The 16,408-nt window shown below is 47.4% G+C and overlaps 1 long non-coding RNA gene across 2 annotated transcripts in view; it reads left to right on the forward strand.

Moving 5' to 3' along the window:
• Positions 1 to 10,917, forward strand: part of LOC309383177 — a 16,951-nt gene extending 6,034 nt beyond the window's left edge. For both annotated transcript variants that reach the window (XR_014173789.1, XR_014173790.1), the window contains exons 2-3: positions 7,577 to 7,731; positions 8,868 to 10,917. This is a non-coding gene — a long non-coding RNA (uncharacterized lncRNA). The remainder of the gene's footprint in view (positions 1 to 7,576; positions 7,732 to 8,867) is intronic.
• Positions 10,918 to 16,408: the final 5,491 nt, after the last annotated feature.

A 16,408-nucleotide genomic window follows, 5' to 3' on the forward strand; every position in this document is an offset into this window, starting at 1 on the left:
GGTCGCAAGGAAGTGTGTGGTAGGATGCGATCCCGCAAGTACCTAGGTCCTGAGCCATGGAGCGCTTTAAAGATGGTAATTAACACCTTGAAACGCACCCGAAAGACCACAGGCAGCCAGTGCAGCTCGCGCAGGAGCGGTGTTACGTGGGAGTACCTAGTACTCCCCATGATAGCCCGCGCGGCTGCGTTCTGGACTAGCTGCAGTCTTCGGGCGCGTCCCAAGGGAAGCCCCATGTAGAGGGCGTTGCAGTAGTCCAGCCGAGACGTCACCAGTGCATGAGTGACCGTGCATAGGGCATCCCGGTCCAGTAGGGGGCGCAATTGGTGCACCAGGCAAACCTGGTGGAACGCCCCCCTTGCCACGGCTGCCACATGGTCATCCATTGACAGCCGGGCATCTAGGAGGACGCCCAAATTGCGCGCCCGTTCCACAGGGGGCAATTGCTCGCCCCCTATGGTCAGTGATGGAATCAACTGACTGAATCAGGGTGCCGGTAGCCACAGCCACTCAGTCTTGGAGGGGTTGAGCTTGAGTCTGTTGTCCCCCATCCAGACCCCGACGGCTTCCAAACACCGGGTCATCACCTCGACAGCCTCGTTGGGGTGGTCTGGGGTGGAAATGTACAGCTGCGTATCATCAGCGTACAGATGATACTCCACCCCAAAACCACGGATGACCTCCCCCAGCGGCTTCACATATGCATTGAACAGAAGGGGCGAGAGGACCGACCCCTGAGGCACCCCACAAGTGAGTGACCTCAGGGTCGACCTCTGCCCCCCTGCCAACAAACATTGCATCTGGTCAGAGAGGTAGGAGCCGAACCATCGCAGAACGGTGCCTCCAACTCCCATCCCGCCCAGCCGGCGCAGTAGGATACCATGGTCGATGGTATCAAAAGCCGCCGAGAGATCTAATAGGACCAGGATAGAGGAACAACCCCTATCTCTGGCCCTCCAGAGATCATCGACCAACGCGACCAAGGCCGTCTCCGTGCTGTGTCCGGGCCGGAAGCCGGACTGGCGTGGGTCTAGATATTCGGATTCCTCAAGGTGTCGTGGAAACTGCTGTGCCACCACATTCTCTACAACCTTCATCAAAAAGGGAAGGTTGGAGACTGGACGATAATTAGCTAGCTCCATCGGGTCAAGGGAAGGCCTCTTGAGTAAGGGCCTCACCACCGCCTCTTTCAAGGCGGCAGGTAAGGACCCCTCGCTCAAAGAGGCGTTCACCAAGCCCAGTAGCCAGCCTCGTGTCACTTCCCAGGATGCCAGTACCAACCAGGAGGGACACGGGTCCATTAAACATGTGGTCGGTCGCAGCCGTCCACGCAACCTATCCAAATCCTCGGGGGCAACAGAATCAAACTCCTCCCGGAATGGTCTCACAAGACTCACTGTTGGCGGCTCATCTGGTCCACTGAAGGGGGCCCATCCGCTCCAGATCTGAGCGATTTTGTCCTGCAGATATTCCCCAAACTCCTCTGCTCTGCCCTGTAAAGGGGCTTCCCGCGTCCTCTGTGATAAGAGAGAGCGGGTCACCCGAAACAGGGCGGCAGGGCGGTTATCGGCGGACGCAATAAGAGTGGCGCAATGTCTGCGTTTGGCCACTCTTAATGCCACAAGGTAAGTCCGTGAATAGGCTCTTACCTGTGTTCGGTCAGATTCGGAGCGTGTGGACCTCCACCTGCCCTCTAGGCGTCTCCTATGGCGCTTCATCACCCTCAGGTCCTCGGTAAACCAAGGAGCCCGGGTGGGTTGTCGCCGCAGGAGAGGCCGCAAAGGCGCAACTTGGTCCAGGGCCCCAGCGGCCGCCCTATTCCAGGCGGCCACTAGGTTCTCGGAGCGAGAGCGGGTCAGGGCTACAGGGAATGGCCCAAGCTCCGTCTGGAACCTATCCGGTTCCATCAGGCGCCTGGGGCGGTACCAACTTGGACAGTTTGGTTCCGCCTCCTCGCGGTGGGGGGTAGCGCCAGGGAAGTCCAGCCGGAGACATGAGTGATCTGACCATGACAGGGGGGTAATGGTTACATCCCCTCTTCCCAGATCACTCGTCCACTGTTCAGATATGAAAACAAGGTCCAGAATGTGGCCACCTTCGTGTGTGGGGTCCTGAATTAATTGGGTCAGGTCCATGGCTGTCATGGAAGCCATGAACTCCCGAGCTACCTCGGATGCTTCCCCCGTCGACGGCAAGTTGAAATCCCCCATAACCACAAGCTTGGGGGTCTCAACTGCCGTCTCTGAGATCAGCTCGAGGAGCTCGGGCAGGGCTGCTGACGCATAGCGAGGAGCCAAGTATACAATCAGCAAACCCCACTGCCTCCCTGGGCCCCATTTCACACCAAGGGACTCACATCCGGGTATCTGAGGTACAGTGAACTCCCTCGGCTCTAGACATTCCCGTATAACTATCGCCACCCCACCACCCTTACCCAGAGCCCGAGGCTGATGGAATGCACGGAAACCCGGTGGGCAAATTTCCACGAGGGGTAAACCACCCTCGTGGCCCAACCAGGTCTCCGTTATCCCTGCAAGGTCCAGCTCCTCCTCTGAGATCAACTCATTAATGAGGGGGGCCTTGTTGGTCACGGACCTTGCATTGCAGAGCATCAGCCTCAGGCCCTGGCTCTGTAGTTCCTGACCACCTAGATTGCGGGGGTTGGTACAAACGACCGGGTGTAACCAACAACCACGGTCTCCCAACCGACGTTGTGGTCTTCTCCTGTCCTCGCATCCCCTCCTCCCCGCGACCGATGTAATAAGACAACCCTCTATTGGAATGTTCTTTCCCCTCCCCCCCTCCACCACACTCACTTCCCTCCTAGACTCACCTGTTCGCCTGGCACTGGCCCCCCTCCTGGACAGATTCCCCCCCCCACCCTAAAACCCTCCCTGGAACCCCCTAAAAAGGATAAAAAACATTTATTTAAAAAACCCCTAAGCTTCCGTTTCTTCCACCTCTCGGGGTCTATAAACCCGTCATCAAGGCGGGCCCTTACAAGCGACAACAATTCTCTTCCCTTCCCGGCGTCACCGCAGCTATAGCCTCTCTCCCGAGGCCTCTCAGCTTCACAGCCTCACATTCGCAGCCTCACATTCGCAACCTCCACAGTCCTCTTTCCTCTCACTCTCTCCAACGCTCTCCAACGCTGCTGCCGCAGCGCCGCCATTTCCGCTTCCGGATTCTCTCCCCCCTCCACACACCATCTTCTCTTGAGCCTTCCCTCCAACCTCCCGACCCACCCTGGCGGACCCAAATGGGTCCAAAATGGGCCAGGGTGGTCATGCTGTCTGACTCCCGGCCCTCAGATGGAACGAGGGCCAGATACAGCCTCTTTCCCCCATCGCCGAGCTCCTTGGCGTTTCGGAGCTTCAGGAGGCGACCGCCATCAGTAATGCAACTTAAAAGGTGAAACTAATATATGAGATAAGACTCATTACATGCAAAGCAAGATAGTTCAAGCTGTGATTTGTTATAATTGTGATGATTATGGCGTACAGCTCATGAAAACCCCAAATCCACCATCTCAGAAAATTAGAATATTAGATGCAATCAATAAAACAAGGATTGTACATAGAACAATATCGGACTTCTGAAAAGTATAGGCATGCATATGTACTCAGTACTTGGTTTGGGCCCCTTTTGCAGCAATTACTGCCTCAGTGCGGCGTGGCATGGAAGCTATCAGCCTGTGGCACTGCTGAGGTGTTATGGAAGACCAGGATGCTTCAATAGCGGCCTTCAGCTCTTCTGCATTGTTTGGTCTCATGCCTCTCATCTTTCTCTTGGCAATGCCCCATAGATTCTCTATGGGGTTCAGGTTAGGCAAGTTTTCTGGGCAATCAAGCACAGTAATCCCACAGTCATTGAACCAGGTTTTGGTGCTTTTGGCAGTGTGGGCAGCTGGAAAATGAAGTCAGCATCCCCATAAAGCTCGTCTGTGGAAGGAAGCATGAAGTGCTCCAAAATCTCCTGGTAGACTGCTGCGATGACCCTGGTCTTAATGAAGCACAGTGGTCCAAAGACCTCTTTTCTGATGAGAGCAACTTTTGCATCTCATTTGGAAACCAAGGACCCGGAGTATGGAGGACGAATGGAGAGGCCAATCAAGCACAGTAATCCCACGGTCATTGAACCAGTTTTTGGTGCTTTTGGCAAAAGTTGCTCTCATCAGAAAAGAGGACTTCCAGCTGCCCAAACTACAACATTGTTTTAATTTTTTTTGCAGTAGCCTAACAGGATGAAAAGGCAACAAGAGTTTGGCCATTCTTTCCCAAAAGAAAACAAGATTGGAAACAGATATAGAATTGTCCTTGGAAAATCCAAAAGAATCACAAGCACAACCACTTGGAGAAAGCAGCACATATTGAAAGAAACAATAACTCGCAAATTGAAAATAATCTCCCTGACTGCTGGACATTGCAGCACTACATCAACCTTAAGGAGAAATTATGAGGGACTGGAAGTTTTAAAAAAACCATTAGGTTATAAGTATTGTGAAAAATTTGAGATTACAAAAGAAAAAAGGATTTACATAGCAAAGGAATGGAAATGTTTTAAAATTGAGGCAGTAGCGAAAAGTAAAGAGGTTTTTCTTAGGAAAAAAGGAAAGAGCATTTCTCATCTAAAGCTCACACCTTTTGCACAGAGAAGTTAAAGCAATGTGAGCAGGATTGAGAGTGGATTTCAAGAGTGCCGTAGTTCGGCAGCCGGAGATGCTGTGCTGGATTTCAAAAGCCAAGTCGCTCAGTGCTACAAGGAGAAGAAGCCATCGGGCTGGGAGGCGAGCATTCAGCCGGCATTCAGAGGCAAACAAGAAGCTCCGGTAAGCATGGGAAGCGGCTCCTACTTCCCAGACAGCACAGGAAGCGGGAAGTGCAGGAACTTCTGGGAAGCGGCACGAACGAGCGGCCTGCCTCCCAGACAACATGGGAAATGGTGCAGGCGAAGGAAAGTCCATGCACAGCTGGGCGTGCTTGGCGGCAGGAGGGGGCACGGCGTGATGGGGTTGTTTTGTTCCTCTCTATCTCGCGCCGGCCACTCCGTTTCGTTTCACCATTGCAGACCCACTCCATGGAGCTTTCCCCACCTACCACCACCCTCACTTCTCCCAAGCATTTCTTTGCCTACCTGATGTCCAGCTCTGTTGTGTTTCTCGCCATCATGTGCAGGGAAACAAGTTTTTGTGGGGCTTTAAAAAAATTCAATCAATTCCAACTTCGCGAGATCTTTTTCTTTTGCGAGAAGTTGGAATTGATTGATTGAACTTTTTTTTTAGCCCCACACAAACTTTGCTTTCCCTGCGCACGATGGCGAGAAACATGACGGAGCTGCACATCGGGTAGGCAAAGAAATGCTTGGGGAATTTGGGGAAAGCGAGGGCATCTCTGGGCAGTGGTGAGTGGGGAAAACTCTTCTGCCCACAAAGAGAAGAAGAGAAAAGGGAAAAGAAAAGAGGGGGCTGGAGGAGCTCCCTCTCGCTCCATGCACCCCAATGAAAGGCAGCGGCAGCTCAGCTGCTTCCCTTCCCCGCAAAGAAGGCAATCAAGCATGGCGGGGGCTGTGTGGAAGGGAGTACGGAAGGAAGGCAGGGACAGGAGAAGCTAGCTAGGCCGCAACTCGCAGGCTTACTTACTGTTCTGACACACACAGACACCCCACCTGGGAATAAACCAGAACACAGGCTTGGCTGTTTGCCACTGTTTAATTACTGAGATAACGAATCCTTTGGCTGAGGGCCCAGACAACTCACATTCAATAGAGCAACCCAGATAATTCAAATGAAGCAATGCAGATAGTCCAAATGAACAGACACGGCTAGAATACACAGATAGATTTTCTTAACTACTAATTCGAACGGTTGTTTCCTGCAAATGTCCCCTCCCAACACCTCATCCATAATCTCTCTGGATGAGAAAAGGAGAAATCCACAACCACCTGTGCTTAATCATGTTCTGTGAGTCTGCCTACGGAGTTGCTGTTTCTCAGCCCTTCTCAATCAGGGACAAACTGCCTTTGATCCTCCCCACTGCTCCATGCCTCAGGCGCCTCCTGGTGGCCAACCAGCCTCTCTCGTCCCTGCTCTGAGTCTGAACCTTACACAGGGTCCTCCACATTGTCCAGGGCAGACTCATATGGTTCCTGTTAGAGGATATCTCCGTTGGGAGACAGAGTAGTGCAACGGAATATGCAGCCGGAGAGAAAAACATTGCTAGTAGAAAACACACGAATAGAGTCACAGACACTGCTAGTAAAATTAAGTAGCTTTACTACTAAAGTTGCTTCACAAGCAGTGATAGTAGATAGTAGATATTAGTTCAAACACAATTCAAAGAACAAACAATTGCTTACAGTCGCAGTTCACGTTCCAGTCATCAAGTCATCAATCATAGGACAAGCAGAGAGAGAGAGAGCTCTCCTGACTCCCTCTTATTGTAAAGTTAATTACAGCTGATAAGTACACTCCACCATTTAAAGCAACAACGACCATTTGTCATGGTAGAGAGAGAGATATTGCCTGCCCAACACTAGGAATATACTACCAACAGTTCCTCGCTATCCGAGTCCATCAGCAGCTCAACCGGATCCTGCTGGGCCACAGCACTTACCCAGGCAGGCAGATCAGGGCTTCTCAGTTGGTCTGCAGGCACCGCGTAGGAAGGCAACCAAGCCACAAAGACTGGTCAACGCAAGCAAGGAGCCGCACAGCGTGTGCTATGCCAGTGAGGCGAGATGAGAAGTGACAGGGCGGGCGTGGGCAGGGCTAGCCAGAGATGATATTTGCTGGTTCTCCGAACTACTCAAAATTTCCACTACCGGTACACCAGAACCAGTCCGAACCAGCTGAATGCCACCTCTGGTGCATGCCCATCCAGATTTATTTGTCTGAGCAAACGATGCACCCCGCTACTTGCACAAGTGGGGCTGCGAGTGCCCACTGCTCGTGTGAGTAGGGCTGCGAGCACTGGCACCCAGTGCTTCCTTGAGTCTAGCGGCATGCGCACTGGCCCACCGCTCACACGGCCCAGTTGCAAATAGGCCATGGCCTGGTAGTCAGTCCACAGGTTGGGGACCCCTGAACTATAATTTAAATTGGTTCAGGAGAAAACTAGTTTCCATAACAGGTAGTCCTTGACGTATGACCACAGTTGAGCCCAAAATTTCTGTTGCTAAGTGAGATGTTGGTTAAGTGAGTTTGCCTCATTTTATGACAACAGGTAGAGTTAAGTTAGTAACATGGTTAAGTGCATCTGGCTTCCCCATTGTCTTGTCAGTCAGAAGATCACAAAAGGTGGATTACATGATCTTGGGACGCCGTCATAAACATGAGTCATTTTGTCAAGCACCTCAATTTTGATGAGGTGACCGTGGAGATGTTTCAGTGGTCGTAAGTGTGAAAAAACGGTCATAAGTAAGTTTTTTTCGGTGCCCTTGTAACTGTGAATGGTCACTAAATGAACTCTTGTAAGTTGAGGACTACCAATATTTATCTTGCCCTGCTTTGTGGTATATACTCTAAATAACTTTGAAATCCAAATTGTGTTTTTTTTTTCATTTTTGTTTTGTCTTTAAGGGTGTAGAAATAGAGAAGTGAGAAGACTTGAGACTCTAAAAAGTTCGGACAGAAGGCAAGTGAGAGCTGTACGTGACTGAAATCCCAGGGAAGGTGATTGATTACAAGACTTGAACATTGCAAGAGAAACGGAAGCGCTTCTTCACATAATACAGGTAGCCCTCAACGTATGACCCCAATTGAGCCCAAGATGTTTTATTGTCAAGTGAGAAATTTGTTAAGTATGTTTTGCCCCATCTTACAACTTTTCTCACCACCTTTGTTAAGTGAACCACTGCAGTTCTTAAATTAGTAACACGGTTGTTAAGCGGAGCTGGTTTCCCCCACTGACTTTGCTTGCCGAAAGGTCGCAAAAGTAGTTCACGTGACTACGGGGCACTGCAACCATCACCAATGTGAGTCAGTTCCCAAGCATCCCAAATTAGGGCACTGGAGACTAAAACATATGAAGAACAGTTGCAGGAACTGGGTATGTTTAGTTTAAGAGAAAGAAGGACTAGGGGAGACATGACAGCAGTCTTCCAATATCTCAGGGGTTACCACAAAGAAGAGGGAGTCAAACTATTCTCCAAAGCATCTGAGGGTAAGAAGCAATGGGTGGAAACTAATCAAGGAGAGAAGCAAGCTAGAACTGAGGAGAACAGTTAGAACAGTTAAACAGTGAAAGTCCAATAGCCTCTTGGGGGGGGTGGGATAGTTTGACTCCCTCTTCTTTGGGGCAACCCCTGAGATATTGGAACACTGCTATCATGTCTCCCCTAGTCCTTCTTTCTCTTAAGCTAAACATACCCAGTTCCTGCAACCGTTCTTCATATGTTTTAGTCTCCAGCCCCCTAATCCTCTTTGTTGCTCTTCTCTGCACTCTCTCCAGAGTCTCCACATCTTTTCTACATCGTGGCGACCAGAACTGAATGCAGTATTCCAAGTGTGGCCTTCCCAAGGCATTATAAAGTGGTATTAACACTTCAAGTGATCTTGATTCTATCCCTCTGTTGATGCAGCCTAGAACTGTGTTGGCTTTTTTGGCAGCTGCTGCACACTGCTGGCTCATATTTAAATGGTTGCCCACTAGGACTCCAAGATCCTTAAAGCAGTCAAGATTGAAAAGCACTATTGTAAGGCATACAAAGTCACAACGCACATTGGAATAGTGTGCAATTTGCAACCTGATTCTGCTTTTGACATTTGCCTCCTTGTGTCATTCCTTTCAGTTGTTCGTGGAGGGTAGACAAATATATATATAGATAGAGACCCTTTCATCTCACATGGATTTTTTTTTATGTCTCCTCAGGTATGGTTTGGTCCAGAAACGTTTCCCACAAGCGAGACACCTCTGGGTTTTCTACCATGTGGATTTGCTCGTGATTCATGAGGTTTTATCTTTGCCCAAAACGTTTCTCCCAGAGGGAGCATGTGTGATTTCTCCCCCACGCGGCTTCTTTCTTGGGATATAAAGCTCGATTTTGGCTTGAACCTTTTCCCGCAATACCTGTATGAATATACATGACCAGGGAAAAACCAGGATCTGCACCAACCCTACAAAACCTACAAGCCTCATTCAACATGATCCAGGAATTTATGATAAAAACGCAAGAATCAATAACCAACAACCACGAGGAAATAAAAGGTGATCTCGGGGATGTGAAAGAAGATATAAAGAAGCTGGATGATAGAATGGGGAAGATACAGGAAACAATAGCCAAAAATGAGCAGAAAATAAAACTGGTTGAAGCAAGGACAGAACAAAATGAAAAGAAATTGCAATGGAAGAAGGACTGACAGCAGTCACCAGAGAACTGGAGGAGGCAATAGTCCATTTAGAATTGGAAAGATCCTCTTTTTATTTAAGATTTCAAAACAGCAGAGGCAAAAGATGAGGATCTACCAAAACTCATGACAGAACTGTTAGCTGACTCACTGCAAATGGACAAATGTGAACTGCGGAATAATATTGATGAAACCTACAGAGTGCTTACTAATTATGCACTAAGACAGGTTGCCACGTGAAATACATGTGACATTTGCAAAAAAAAGCTGTCAGAGACAAAATCTCTTCCTAAATGGATTCTTCCAAAAGTTTTTTAAGGCTGAACTTCCTACGCAGACAGAGCACATGTACAGCTTTTCCTGGGTGTGGATTTTTCGGTGTAACTTGTTCTGTGCTTGAAGTTCTTCCCACAGACTGAACAGGTGTAGCGTTTTTCTCCAGCGTGAATTCTTTCGTGGGGGGATTCATTGGCAAACCTTTTCCTGCAGACAGAGCCCGAATATGGCATCGTCCCCATGTGGGTTTCTCACATGTCAGAGAAGGTTGGCTTTATCGCTGCAGCTTCTCCCAGAGACTGAGCATATATGCGGAGTTTTTCCAGCCTGGTCTCATTCATGGTTAGTGAGGTTGAACCTTTGCTTGAAGCTTTTCCCACAGAACACGCATGGTTAATATATTTTTCTTGTGTGTGGATATGCTTTCCTGTGAAATCAAGTTAGTTCTCTCACTCCTCCATTTTCCACACACGGAGCATTTATAGGGTGTCTCTCCTGTAAGTTTTCCCTTGGATGTGAGATGTTTTGGGACTAAGAAGATTGAATCTTTGGTTTAAGCATTTCCCACACATTGAGCATGTGTGTAATTTTTCTCCCTTGTGGCCTCTCCTGTGGATAGCCAGGTGACCTTTCCAGCTAAATCCCTTCCCACGGACCGAGCACGCATATGGTTTTTCTCCTGTATGGTTTCCCTTATGCCTCAGAAGTTTTTATGACCGAAGCCTTTTCTGTAAATAGAGCATTGGTTTATAGGGCATTTCCGTGGTATGAATTCTTCTGTGCTAGAGAAGACTGGAGGACAAGGTAAACTACTTGCCACAGGTGGGACAAAGGTACCTTTCCCAGATGAATTTGCTCGTGTCTAAGCATGCATGCTTGGTTACTGAAACATTTTGTGCACATGGACCACAAATATGGTGTTAGTCCTCTGTGAGGGATCTTCCTGTGAAATAAAGGCCAGCCCTCTGAGAAAAGCACACGGAGCATTGATATGGTTTTCCTCCTGTATGCATTATTTCGTGACTGATGAGGGATGTTTTACGACTCAGTTTTCTTACTCCAGACTGAACAAGCAAATGGATTTTCTCCCCCACTCCTTTCATGGTTAATAAGATGAGATCTTTGACTAGAACTTTTTTCGCAGGTTGAAAACATATATGGTTTCTCACCTGTATGGCTGGATTTTATGTTTAATGAGATGTAATTTTTTGAAAGATTTCCCTACACACCCACAGATTAAGCATGCATAGAATGTCTGTCTTGTATGGATATTTTTCCCATGATACAATAAATGGTATCTCCAACCAGTTGTCATCTTGTCATCTAAGTAAAAGACTTGGGGAAAAGCAACGTGCAAATTTCAAATACTCCGTTCTTGCAGCTTTGGTGACTTTTTGGAGCCCTGAGGTTTTCAGGAGTGTGTACCATTTTAAAATTTCAAACTGCACCACACAGCCTCCCTTGGACACAGATATTTTAAAAACCCTAAAACCATCATTTCATTATGATTTCTCCATTAGCCTCTATTTTAAAAAAGTCTCTTTAACAAAGTATGGTGACTGGTTTAATGCAATGGGCAAAGTTGGACTACCCTTAAATTAACCTAGTCACCAACTTCCCTGAAAATAAGACCTCCCTGGATAATAAGCCTAATTGGGCTTCTGAGCGCATGTGCTAAAATAAGCCCCCCCCCCCCCAAAAAAAATTTAAACACATGCGCAGCCGGTCCCCGCCATTTCCTCTGCTTGCGTGATGCACAAACAACAGGAGGTGAGGAGGCGAGGCTGGAAATGGAGGGGGAACATGCCTCATGCACTCCACATGCCCTTACCTAATGGCTGTTCCCACAACCCTAGCCACTATGCCCCTCCTGTCACACCAATGGCTGCCACAAAAAGAGCAGCAGGGCCAGCATCACAACACAGCAGCAGCCATGAGGTGACCACCCTCACTGCCTCCTGCAGCTGAAAAATAATAAGACCTCACTGAAAAAAAGGCCAAGCACTTATTTTGGGGGTCCAAATTAGACCCTGTCTTATTTTCGGGGGTAACGCGGTATATATTTTTGCAGGTTTTTTTTTTAATGTACAGATAGTCTTTTACTGTTCTTCAACATATTGTGATTAAGCCCCAAATTTCTGTTGCTAAACAAAACAGTTCTTAAAGTGAGTTTTGCCCCTTCTTGTCACCTTTCCTGCCACGGTTGTTAAGTGAATTCTTAACTTGAGTTAGTAACATGGTTAAGTGAATCTGACTTCCCCATTGACTTTGCTTGTTCGGAAGATGCAAAAGATGATCCCGGGACATTGCAACCGTCATAAATATGAGTCAGTTGCCAAGCGTCTTTAGTTTTGATCATGTGATCCTGGGGAATGCTGCAACAGTCGTAAGTGTGAAAAATGGATATGTCACATTATTCAGTGCCGTAACTTCAGACAATCACTAAAAACTTGTATATTCAGGACTACCTGTATATCAGCATATCTTGAGAAGCCAAACTTGACTAGTTCACACAACATTCGGAGCCGGTGTTTTTCAACTTGGCAACTTTCAGCTGTATGGACTTCCAACTCCCAGAATTCCCCAGCCACTGTGTTTTTGGGAGTTGAAGTCCAACAGTTGCGGAGTTTGAGAAATGAGCAAGAAGAAAAGATGCTTCTAGAATTACTGGTGGAAAAAGATAGTGTCTCGGCTGTCATTGATTAGGAAACAAAAAGAGATTTCTAATTCACTGTTTTACTATCTATAAGAAAGCCCTTAGGGACACATGGAGGAAGGCTGCCTGTAACAATTGGATTCCAGGGCAATCTTCCTATAAGTTTGGTCATAATTACTGGATTTGGAAGGCATGGTTTCCTAAAAATCAGAAACCGAACTTAGTTTAAAACTGGACTACAGACCTTTATATACAATAATACAATACAATAGCAGAGTTGGAAGGGACCCTGGAGGTCTTCTCGTCCAACCCCCTGCCTAGGCAGGAAACCCTATACCGTTTCAGGCAAATGGCTATCCAACATCTTCTTAAAGACTTCCAGTGTTAGGGCATTCACAACTTCTGGAGGCAAGCTGTTCCGCTGATTAATTGTTCTAACTGTCAGGAAATTTCTCCTCAGTTCTAAGTTGCTTCTCTCCTTGATTAGTTTCCACCCATTGTTTCTTGTTCTACCCTCAGGTGCCTTGGAGAATAGTTTGACTCCCTCTTCTTTGTGGCAACCCCTGAGATATTGGAACACTGCTATCATGTCTCCCCTAGTCCTTTCTCTTAAGCTAAACATACCCAGTTCCTGCAACCGTTCTTCATATGTTTTAGTCTCCAGTCCCCTAATCATCTTTGTTGCTCTTCTCTGCACTCTATCTAGAGTCTCCACATCTTTTCTACATCATGGCGACCAGAACTGAATGCAGTATTCCAAGTGTGGCCTTACCAAGGCATTATAAAGTGGTATTAACACTTCACGTGTTAATGTGATATGTGCACTGAAAACAGAGCACCAAACATTAAAACAAGCCCTAACCTCTTCTGCCTCCCTGCTTGGCAGTCCACAACACCCCAGAAAATTAGGCGTGGCAAGATTTGAGTTGACCCCGTCTTTCCCTTGAATTATACCAAGATTAATTTCCAGTTTTTCTCCAAATGGGCAATGCAGAACAACAAAATTGGAAAGTACCTTGGGGGTCTTCTAGTCCAACTCTGCTCAGGCAGGAAGATCCTATACCAGTGATGGCAAACCTTTTTCTTGCGACTTCCCAACACTGCGTGCTATCGTACGTGCATGCCCACTCAATTTCCCCCCAAAAAAACTGCACATGTGTGTGTGTGACCCCTCCCCATGCTCTGGAGGCTTCCAAACTTTCTGTTGGCCTGTTGGGGCTGTTTTTTGCCCTCCCCAGGCTTCAGAAAAGTCTCCGGAGGCTGGAGAGGGCAAAAAATGGGCCAACTAGAAGTTCGTTCCCAAACTTCGGGTTGGCTATTGGGGCCGTTTTTCACCCTCCCCAGCTTCCGGAGCCTTTCCTGATGCCTGGGGAGGGCAAAAACAGCCTCCCCCAGCCCTCCCGAAGAGTGCAAAAACACGAGCTGACAGCTGGCATGCCACCAAATTGGCTCTACATGCTACAGGTTCGCCATCATGGCCCTATACCATTCCAGACAAATGGTTGTCCAATCTCTTCTTACGAACATCTAGTGATGGGTCACCCACAACTTCTGGAGGCAAGCCCTTCCACTGGTTAAGTCTTCTCACTGTCAAGAAATTTCTCTAGTTTCCACCCATTACTTCTTGTCCTGACCTCAGGTACTTTGGAGAGTAACCTGTCTTTGTGGCAACCCCTGAGATATTGGGACACTGCAATTCTATTCTTGGTCACTAGGTGGCAGCAATAACGAAGATGTTACCTAGTTTGGAGAATTGAATTGAATTATACAATACAATACAATACAATACAATAGCAGAGTTGGAAGGGACCTTGGAGGTCTTCTAGTCCAACCCCCTGCCTAGGCAGGAAACCCTATACCATTTCAGACAAATTGCTATCCAACATCTTAAAGACTGTTGAGGCATTCACAATTTCTGGAGGCAAGCTGTTCCACTGATTAATTGTTCTCACTATCAGGAAATTTCTCCTTAGTTCTAGGTCACTTCTCTCCTTGAATAGCTTCCACCCATTGCTTCTTGTTCTACCCTCAGGTGCCTTGGAGAATAGTTTGACTCCCTCTTCTTTGAGATATTGGAACACTGTTATCATGTCTCCCCTAGTCCTTCTTTCTATTAAACTAGACATACCCAGTTCCTGCAACTGTTCTTCATATGTTTTAGTCTCCAGTCCCCTAATCATCTTTGTTGCTCTTCTCTGCACTCTTTCTAGAGTCTCCACATCTTTTTTACATCGTGGCGACCAGAACTGAATGCAGTATTCCAAGTGTGGCCTTACCAAGGCATTATAAAGTGGTATTAACACTTCACGTGATCTTGATTCTATCCCTCTGTTGATGCAGCCTAGAACTGTGTTGGCTTTTTTGGCAGCTGCTGCACACCGCTGTCTCGTATTTAAATGGTTGTCCACTAGAACTCCAAGATCCCTCTCACAGTTACTACTATTGAGCAAGGTACCACCTATACTGTACCTGTACATTTCGTTTTTGTTGCCTAAATGTAGAACCTTACTCTTTTCACCATTGAATTTCGTTTTATTAGATAGTGAATTGAATTGAATACTTTGTTGGTTAAACACTTGAGGAATTTGTGCAGAAGCTCTCAGTGTATGTAAAGCAACCGAACAATGATAATCATAATATTAGTAAGGGGGGAGTTAAAAAGATTTAAAAAATAATACTATAGCTATGTTATGTGGAATGAAACTATCAGCCAAATCTCCAGCATGGGGTTTGATTTTGACGCACGCTTGCTATCAGCTGCCATAGTAAGAGGGGGGGGGCATGGCATTTGGGTTGGGGAAGTGAGCTAGTTGAGGTGAAGTCCCATGTGAACCGAAAGGGAGGTTTGCTCTCAATAATTCTTGCCCTGCCGTGTGGAGTTGTTTACATCCTTTTCAAGGCGAACCGCTCTAGGACTCCAGATGGGCGAAATACCTAAAGATGAGCTTCACCCAACATCATACTGGGGGTTGATTGAACTCTCAGGGCTGGACTCTGGGGGAGGGAAAAGGGTTGGGGGAAACTTCCAGTCTGTGATCTTTTAAGCTGCCAATGTCTTTAGTCTCCCTTTTATTGTATTCACGGCAGTCATCCGATATGTCTTGATTTCTGTCATCTGTATGCAATGCTTATCAACTCTCCATTGTGATTCGTCCTCTTCTCAGGGACAATTATCCCACAAAGTGTTGCGCGGAAGGCCGAAGCGATATTATGGTGTAGGAAGAAATGTCCATCTGTGTCCTATTCCGAGTGGGGAGAAAGACACTGGAAACATGGGAGGCTGCTTGGAAGGATGGTTTTAATGGAGCGGAACCATTAAGCACATGGTCCTGGTGCAGCTAAACACATGGAGTGGAGAGTGAGATATATTTATCCCCTCTCTTGCAAGAAATGGCTGTCAGACTCCCAGGGGGCTATACGGAGGTCTTAGCTAACTTTGTAGACTTTGTCCCAGGCTTGGTTGAATCTTGCTGGGTGATGATGTAATGAAAGGGTGTTGGGCAATTCCTGTTATGGCTTAATGGCTTTGTCCTGGTTTGGATCTGGAGTGCGAGCTAATCCTATCACCCTGAAGCTGAAGAGGTTTTGTCTTGTAGATAGGATGGGCCAGTCTTTCTGGGGCTATTAATAAACTCTTCCCAAGCTCTTCCCAAGAGCATGTTTCTCCTTTTCTCATCCAGGGAGATATAATATTCTGCCTTTTTAATATCTCCTATAATATTTTATTCTAGGAGAGAGGTGGGTGCTAAATTTCTACACTAGTATTTGGGCCTGCCAGCAAAGTCAGACAGTGAGGAGGTTGGGGAGAAGCAGGGGCCAGTCCTGGAGACTGGGGAAGGCTCAGATGAGGGTTCTGTATCAAAGGCAGAGATGGGGCCCAGGCCGTCTGGCAGTAATCAGGTGCCTATGGAGCTAGACAGCAGTGAGGCAGAGGAACAGCTGGAGCCTGTTCCCAGTGTGTGCATGCGCAGAAGCTGCCAGAAGAGAAAAACAACTCAGAAATCAGGATAGACTTGTGAGTAAAGTCACAGGTGGAAGGTGATTGGCCCCTCCCGTAGGAAATAAAAGAGGAGCGAAAGAGGTTTTGCAGGAAACAATTCGGTCGGTCGGTCATTTCAGGATTGGGAAGATCT

This window comes from Natrix helvetica, assembly GCF_964273705.1.
Source record: "Natrix helvetica genome assembly, chromosome: 1".
In the NCBI taxonomy this organism is placed as follows: Eukaryota; Metazoa; Chordata; class Lepidosauria; order Squamata; family Natricidae; genus Natrix; species Natrix helvetica.